Genomic DNA, 6,817 nt, shown 5'->3' on the forward strand with positions numbered 1-6,817 from the left:
TATTGACAAAGCTCGACAATTAAGGCTGGATAAAGGTGGTGGCAAAGCACTCACTGAGTACTTCAAGAGGATGAGGTTGCAGAATGATGGTTTTGTTTATGTGATTGATGTGGATGACGAGCTGAGACTGAGAAATGTGTTCTGGGCTAACGCACGTAATAGGGTAGCGTATGAGTATTTCAGAGATGTTATCACCTTCAATACTAGGCCTGTGCAACAAACCGTTCAACCGTCCCGTCCGATTGACCCGACCCGACCCGAACCGAACGGAAAAACCCAGTTTGTATTGATACTCGGATTAGACCCATCCAACCCGCTAAATCTCAACCCAATTAATGTCACTGTCAAAACGAACTTCCAAGGTCTTCCGCTACTTCTTCTGCAAAAACGATTCGAAAAAACTCAGATCCACCACTGAAGATCGATACGTGATTGTAGAGGAAGAATAAATTACAGCGATAAGCTGAAGCAGCACGAGATGGTCATGGATGCGGCATTGAAGAACGGGGACTCGAGCTTGGACCTACAAACTAGACATTGCGGCTCGTTCTTGGAATTCTTTACGTACCAGAAGAGACAGATGCAGAGTAGGTACACCACAATGGTGCCGGCGCATGTAGAAAGAGGGCCAAGAAAACCCAAAAGATCATTGTTTAGGGTGGCCGGTAGAGAAGTGACTGTGATGAGTAAAGTGGGTAATCTCTGCAACTAAGGGGGTTCGGTTCTGATCTCCACTCTTCAGCATGCCTTTATAATTTAGAGATCAAATGAGTCATGACAAGGAAAATTCCAGGTATGTGGTACTTTCTGTTATGTACAAAGTGGGACGGGCCCGATATTGAAACAAGAAGAACACCATTAAACTATAGAGAAATTACTATAATATAATGAATTATTAAAGGATAAATCCAGTACTACCTTGGCATTCTCGTACCAAGGTTGAAGATAAGGTGAAGAAAAAGAGGAGGAATATGAAGAAGGATGAGAATCCCAATCTCCAGCTCCAACCGTTGCTCTTCTAGTTGGGTTTTCCTCCGTGAACCCAACAATCGTTACAAACCCTCCCTCCTCTTCATCTTCCTCTTCTTCATTTTGATTTTGGATTTCTTCATTTTGCTCTCTGACTTGATGTTCTTCACCTGATATTGCATTTTTTCCCTTTCAATAGCTTCTGACTTGTTTGCTCCTTGTTGGAGCGTACATTTGTTGCAACCTTTTTCTTTCAAACATTAAGAACGGGTTGGCCCGATATCGGGTCGGGTCGGGCTGCGTCCCCGCAACAAAGCATGCGGGTCGGGTTGGATCGGGCCCATATACCAAGCGATTTGGTCGGGTTGCAGCCCTATTCAATATGACATACCTAATGTAACACCCCGTATTTTAGTGTATTTTTATTGAATGATTATTTTTATTAATTCAAAAATTTATTCTCTTGTTTTAAAATTGTCAAATTTTTAGTGGGTTTATTTTTATGATTTTTAATTTGTGAAAATATAATTTGATAGGTTTCCTTAATATTAATTATTGTTATGCATTTAAATTAATTTATTGTTGGATTTAATTATTTTATTTTCATTTTATCATTACGTTTAAATTATTTTATTTTATTTGTTGTTTTGAAATTATTTTCGTTGGATCATATTTGTGACCTAAGATGTGAGGATTGGACCTCATTTCTTTTCCCTCACTTTTCTTTTTCCCCTTTTTCTTTTCTTCTTTTTTCTTTCTTTCCATTTCTCTTCGCTGCTCTTCCAGCATGCAAAGCCCCTCTCTTTCTCTCTCCCCATGCGTTTCTTCTCCTCCACCCAGCCACCGCCGCACGCCATCGTGTGCCTCACCGCCCCTCTCCTTCCCTTCCCCACCTGCTGGCAACCACCACCCTCCAATCTCATCCACTCTCGCGCCACCATTTGCTCCCACGATCAGCTTAAAGCCGCGGCCTCCGTTTTCTCCAGCGTGCTGTCGCGCTACCTCCGGCCACCATTTCTTCACCACTTCATCATCGACCTCATAGCAACCTAATGCACCCATCCTCAGCCCCAATTTACCACCAGTGAAGCACATTCATCAACATTTCCATTTTGGGTATTTTAGCCTTTAACCACCTTCTACGCTGCCACCCACGGCCAGCCACCACCACCATTAGCTTCACCGACATCTCTAAGCCCTACCCTATCAATTTCGGGTCTTGGTTTGTCCTCGTTCGAAAGTGAGTTTTTGAGACCCACGGCCACAGTGCATTTTGCACTGTTCTGTAGCTGTGTTGCCACTTCTTGCACCTCTGTGATCTTTCAGAAATTATTATATAGCACTGTAAGTATTTTCTCAAATAACTTTTGTGATTTAAATGTAATTTTGCACTAACTTATTTTACGGTGAACTGGTTGGTTATGCCGGACTGAGTCCGAGGAGTAGGGGGTCGGATGGAATTGTTTGTGTTTTGGGACTGTGTTGTGAATTGTTGGTTGTTGGGTAATGAGACGTTTCATGTACATTGCATGTTTGCATGCATGATCATGTTTGTAAATGAAACTGGGTTTTCGTGTAATTGCATTCATGTTCATGTGTTTATTTGAAAACTGGGTTTTCATGTGAGAAATGATTTTAAGTATGTTTGAAATGATTGGATTGACTGGTTTGAGAATAAGGAAAAGCGACTGTAGAGATGGTGGTAAGCAGGGATGGTGGTATAGTCCCGCCTACGGTGCACCCGGTAGGGATGGTGGTAAGCAGGGATGGTGGTAGAGTCCTGCCTGTGATTCCCTTCTACAGTGCTCTGATAAGTACCTCTTGTGTGAAAAGGAATTGTAGGGATGGTGGTAAGCAGGGATGGTGGTATAGTCCCGCATGTGATTCCCACCTAGGTGCAAGCGGTAGGGATGGTGGTATCCCGCCTTTGATTCCCGCCTACGGTGCATGCGGTAGGAATGGTGGTAAGCAGGGATGGTAGTAGAGTCCCGCCTACGATGCCCACCTACAGTGTCCGATAAATGATTTTGTTTTCGGTTCATGATTTAATGGTTACGAGCATATTTTCTAGAAAAATGATGGATATTATTTATGGTGTGTTTATGGTCAAATGAGGTTTTTGGCGTGTGTTGGAAAATAATCATTTTCGAAAAAAATGAGGTTTGGGATTTGTTTGTTGGTTGCATTAATGTGTTTTTATCTCGAAGGATTTTGGAATATACTTACCTGCAGTACCGTTTTATGGTAATGCAGATTTCGATATGAAGCTGAGGGTGAGCCTGAGGATTCGGCTCCGCTCAAGGGTGATTTGGGATCACTCGTATTTGTATTTGACTTGTATTATATTTTATCTTGGGATAACTGTATAACTCTTTTTAAACGTTTTGCTTATGTAAATTGGTATTAAAAATTCTGGTACTTAGTTGACTTACTTAATTTATCCGCTGCGTTGTTTATTATACATTGTTGCATGTACACACACTTGACACTATTGTTGGGATGCATGACCGTGTTGTCATCATCCCGTCGTCACAATTCTCGCGTTTCTGTACGTGGGAGTCAGGGCGTCACACCTAACAAATAGATATAGTATGTCGTTTGCTCCATTTGTTGGTGTAAATCATCATGGGCAGTCTATACTGTTAGGGGCTGGCTTGATTTCAAGCGAGGACACAAGTACTTTTGTGTGGTTGTTTCAAATATGGTTGGAGTGCATGAATGGTCAGGCTCTAATAGCAATGAAGGCTGCTATTGCGTTGGTCTTCCCAGACTCTTGTCATAGATATTGTTTATGGCATATAATGTGAAAGCTGCCTGAGAAATTGGGATCTCACGCTACCTTCCACGCAAGGTTGAAGATTGTCATCCAGAGTGCCCTATATGATTCATGGACATGTGATGAGTTTGAGGAGAAGTGGGGGCAACTTATTCAGAAGTATGAGCTAGATGAAAATGCATAGCTACAAGGGTTGTACAATAAGAAGTCGTTCTAGGTACCGATTTACCTTAAGGGAGTTTTTTGGGCTGCCATGAGCACAACACAGCGTTCTGAGAGCATGAATGCTTTCTTCGATGGGTTCGTGCATTCTGGTACGACGTTGAAAGAATTCATCGATCAATTTGACAATGCGCTTAGGAAGAAGGTGGAGGTCGAGATGACAGCTGATTTCAATTCCTCCAACCAAACCATCTCATGTTCATCCACGTTCCGCATTGAAAAGCAGTTTCAAGCGGTATATACGAACGCAAAATTTAAAGAGGTCCAAAGAGAGGTATGGGGTATAATTTTATGTAACTGCATACTTATCAGTAAGAAGGGTTGCATTTCCACCTATGATGTTTTACATGAAATAATGACAGATGATGACCATGTCAAGAGCATAAAGTACACATTTTACTTTAACGATGAGGAGATTGATGTGAAATGCACATGTGCATTGTTTGAGATGAGACGGATCGTCTGTAGGTATGCATTGAACGTTTGTTAGATGAATAAGATTCATGAGCTACCAGATAAGTATATCTTGGATCGATGGAGGAAGGACTTAAATAGGAGATACATAGTGGTAAAAAGTAGCTACGATGACATGCGGCAAAATGCGGATTCACGGAGGTATGAGTTTGTGGTGAAACGATGTGTGAAATTAGCTACCTGAGTATTGTCAAGTGATGCCCATGTTACTGCATTCATTCGCCAATTGGATGATTTTGAGAAGCAATTTAAAGGATTAACACTTGAGTCCGGTTCAACGAGGTAACAGAGACTGTTGTCACGGACAAGAGTAAGAAAATATTAAGCCCATACGTTGTCAGAAGGAAATGGAGGCCGCCAACAAAAAGGAAGGTTCTGCCTGTTTAGAAGGCTGCGATGAAGCGAAAGAAGAAACAAGTAATAAATTTTTGACAAGCATTTGTTATGTGCATTGCTTCCCACTGGATGCATATTTCTATATTTTTGTATTTGAAATTTATTTAGACACGCAGAAAAATATTTGATGATACGAACCAGGATTGTGAGGTGTCAGAAGCTCCAGAAAGTGTTGAGGTAAAAAAATTTTATGTGTATTAATTCTATATTGCTTCCCACTGCAATCATAACCACTTTTTAATGACGATTTTTTTTACTTGATATTAGGAGCAGATACCCAGTACAACCAAGGATGATTTGTGGTTTTAACACAGTGCAATACTGTCACACAACTAATGCCATCGGGCAATGAGTAGCTGCTCCAGGAAGATTGTGATGTATTTTTATGGATTTTGAAAGACTGTGATGTATTTTGATATAGTTTGGGTACGAAGATGTATTTTTATGGATTTTGGAAGACTGTGATGTATTTTGATGAATTTTGGATGAATGTGATGTATTTTTATAGATTTTGGAAGATTGTGATGTGTTTTGATGTAGTGTGGGTATTGTTTTGTATTTTTATGGATGTTGGAAGACTATGATGTATTTTGACGTAGTTTGGGTATGTTTTGTATTTTTATGGATTTTGGAAGACTATGATGTATTTTGATGTATATTGGGTGTTGTGATGTATTTTAGCCTTGATTAACAATATATGTGTCATCGCAAAGCAGATCCAAAATAGTACAATTAACAATATATTTCCAACACAGGCCTTAACATTAATACAAATAGTACAATTAATATACATTAATCCGTACCATCCATCTACAATTTACTTCTTCAAAATACATTGATCGTCCAAGGCAACCAAAAATTATTACAACTGATAACACCCAATAAATACATAATAATATATGTTCACATCTATTCTCTACGAGCTGCTTTCCAATTTTCTTCTCTTGCTTGTAAAGGACATTCTCTCCCTCAACTAGTTTATCTTTCATTTTCTGAACTTCATACTCACGCAATAGTAAATCGTCCTCCCATTTTCGAACTGCAATCTTTCTTGTGCGTATTTTCTCCTTTACCAATTGAAGTATATCTACCCATATAAAGAATTGACACCTTGCTTCTCCCTGCATAGGAATTGTCAATTCGACAAACGTTAAATATGACAAGTTAAAAAGTACTGCAAAATTATGATTAAAAAAATATGCTTTACCGTGTTATACTTCGGGCAGGCGTAAAATTTCCTTCCATAATTTTTGTTAGTATGTGAGGTCTTCAATGGAGTTTTCAACCTGCAACAACAAGTTGGTGCTTCGATTTGCAACTCATCAACAACACATGATGATTGACTCGAGGCTATAGGTTATCTAAATGAAACATTGAGCAAGAATTATCGAAACAATTCCACACACATGATGCATTTGAACAACCACTAAATAATGGCAAAATCAATATTTCAATAACCAAATACTTCAATAACCCAACACTTCAATAACCCAACACCCAACACCCAACACTTCAATAACCCAACACTTTAATAACCCAACCCCCAACACTTTAATAACCTAACACTGTAACACTTCAATAACCTAACACCCAACAATTTAATAACCCAACACTTCAATACTTCAATAACCCAACACTTTAATAATCCAACACTTCAATAACCCAACACCCAACCCAGTCTGGCACCACCATGCACGTCCCAGCCTCACCGCCACCACCAACGGCCTCCTCTCATGCCGGCGAGCACCTTCCCACCATCGATGAACCCCATGCAGCCCTCTCTCTCTCCCTACGGTAATCAAACCAAAATGGATTTCACCCATTTATCTCCTCCTTGCGCAGCCGTACGTGGCCACCTAGGCCATCGAGCACCACCACGAGCTCCCCCTTCCTTCTCCCCTTGACCCGAAGTTGGTAGGCTCTCTTTAGACCGCACGTATGCAGCTCCTCCACGCACGTGTTCTCCATACCCACGGTTGA

General features: G+C 40.5%; 1 long non-coding RNA gene across 1 annotated transcript; it reads right to left on the bottom strand.

The window, feature by feature from the left end:
• Positions 1-44: 44 nt before the first annotated feature.
• LOC121241890 lies at positions 45-3,702 on the bottom strand. The gene is made up of 3 exons (XR_005935833.1): positions 3,541-3,702; positions 2,153-2,158; positions 45-203 (listed from the first exon to the last, which is right to left on the bottom strand). It is a non-coding gene; the product is annotated as an uncharacterized LOC121241890 (long non-coding RNA).
• Between the last annotated feature and the right edge of the window lie 3,115 nt (positions 3,703-6,817).

This window comes from Juglans microcarpa x Juglans regia, chromosome 8D, assembly GCF_004785595.1.
Source record: "Juglans microcarpa x Juglans regia isolate MS1-56 chromosome 8D, Jm3101_v1.0, whole genome shotgun sequence".
In the NCBI taxonomy this organism is placed as follows: Eukaryota; Viridiplantae; Streptophyta; class Magnoliopsida; order Fagales; family Juglandaceae; genus Juglans; species Juglans microcarpa x Juglans regia.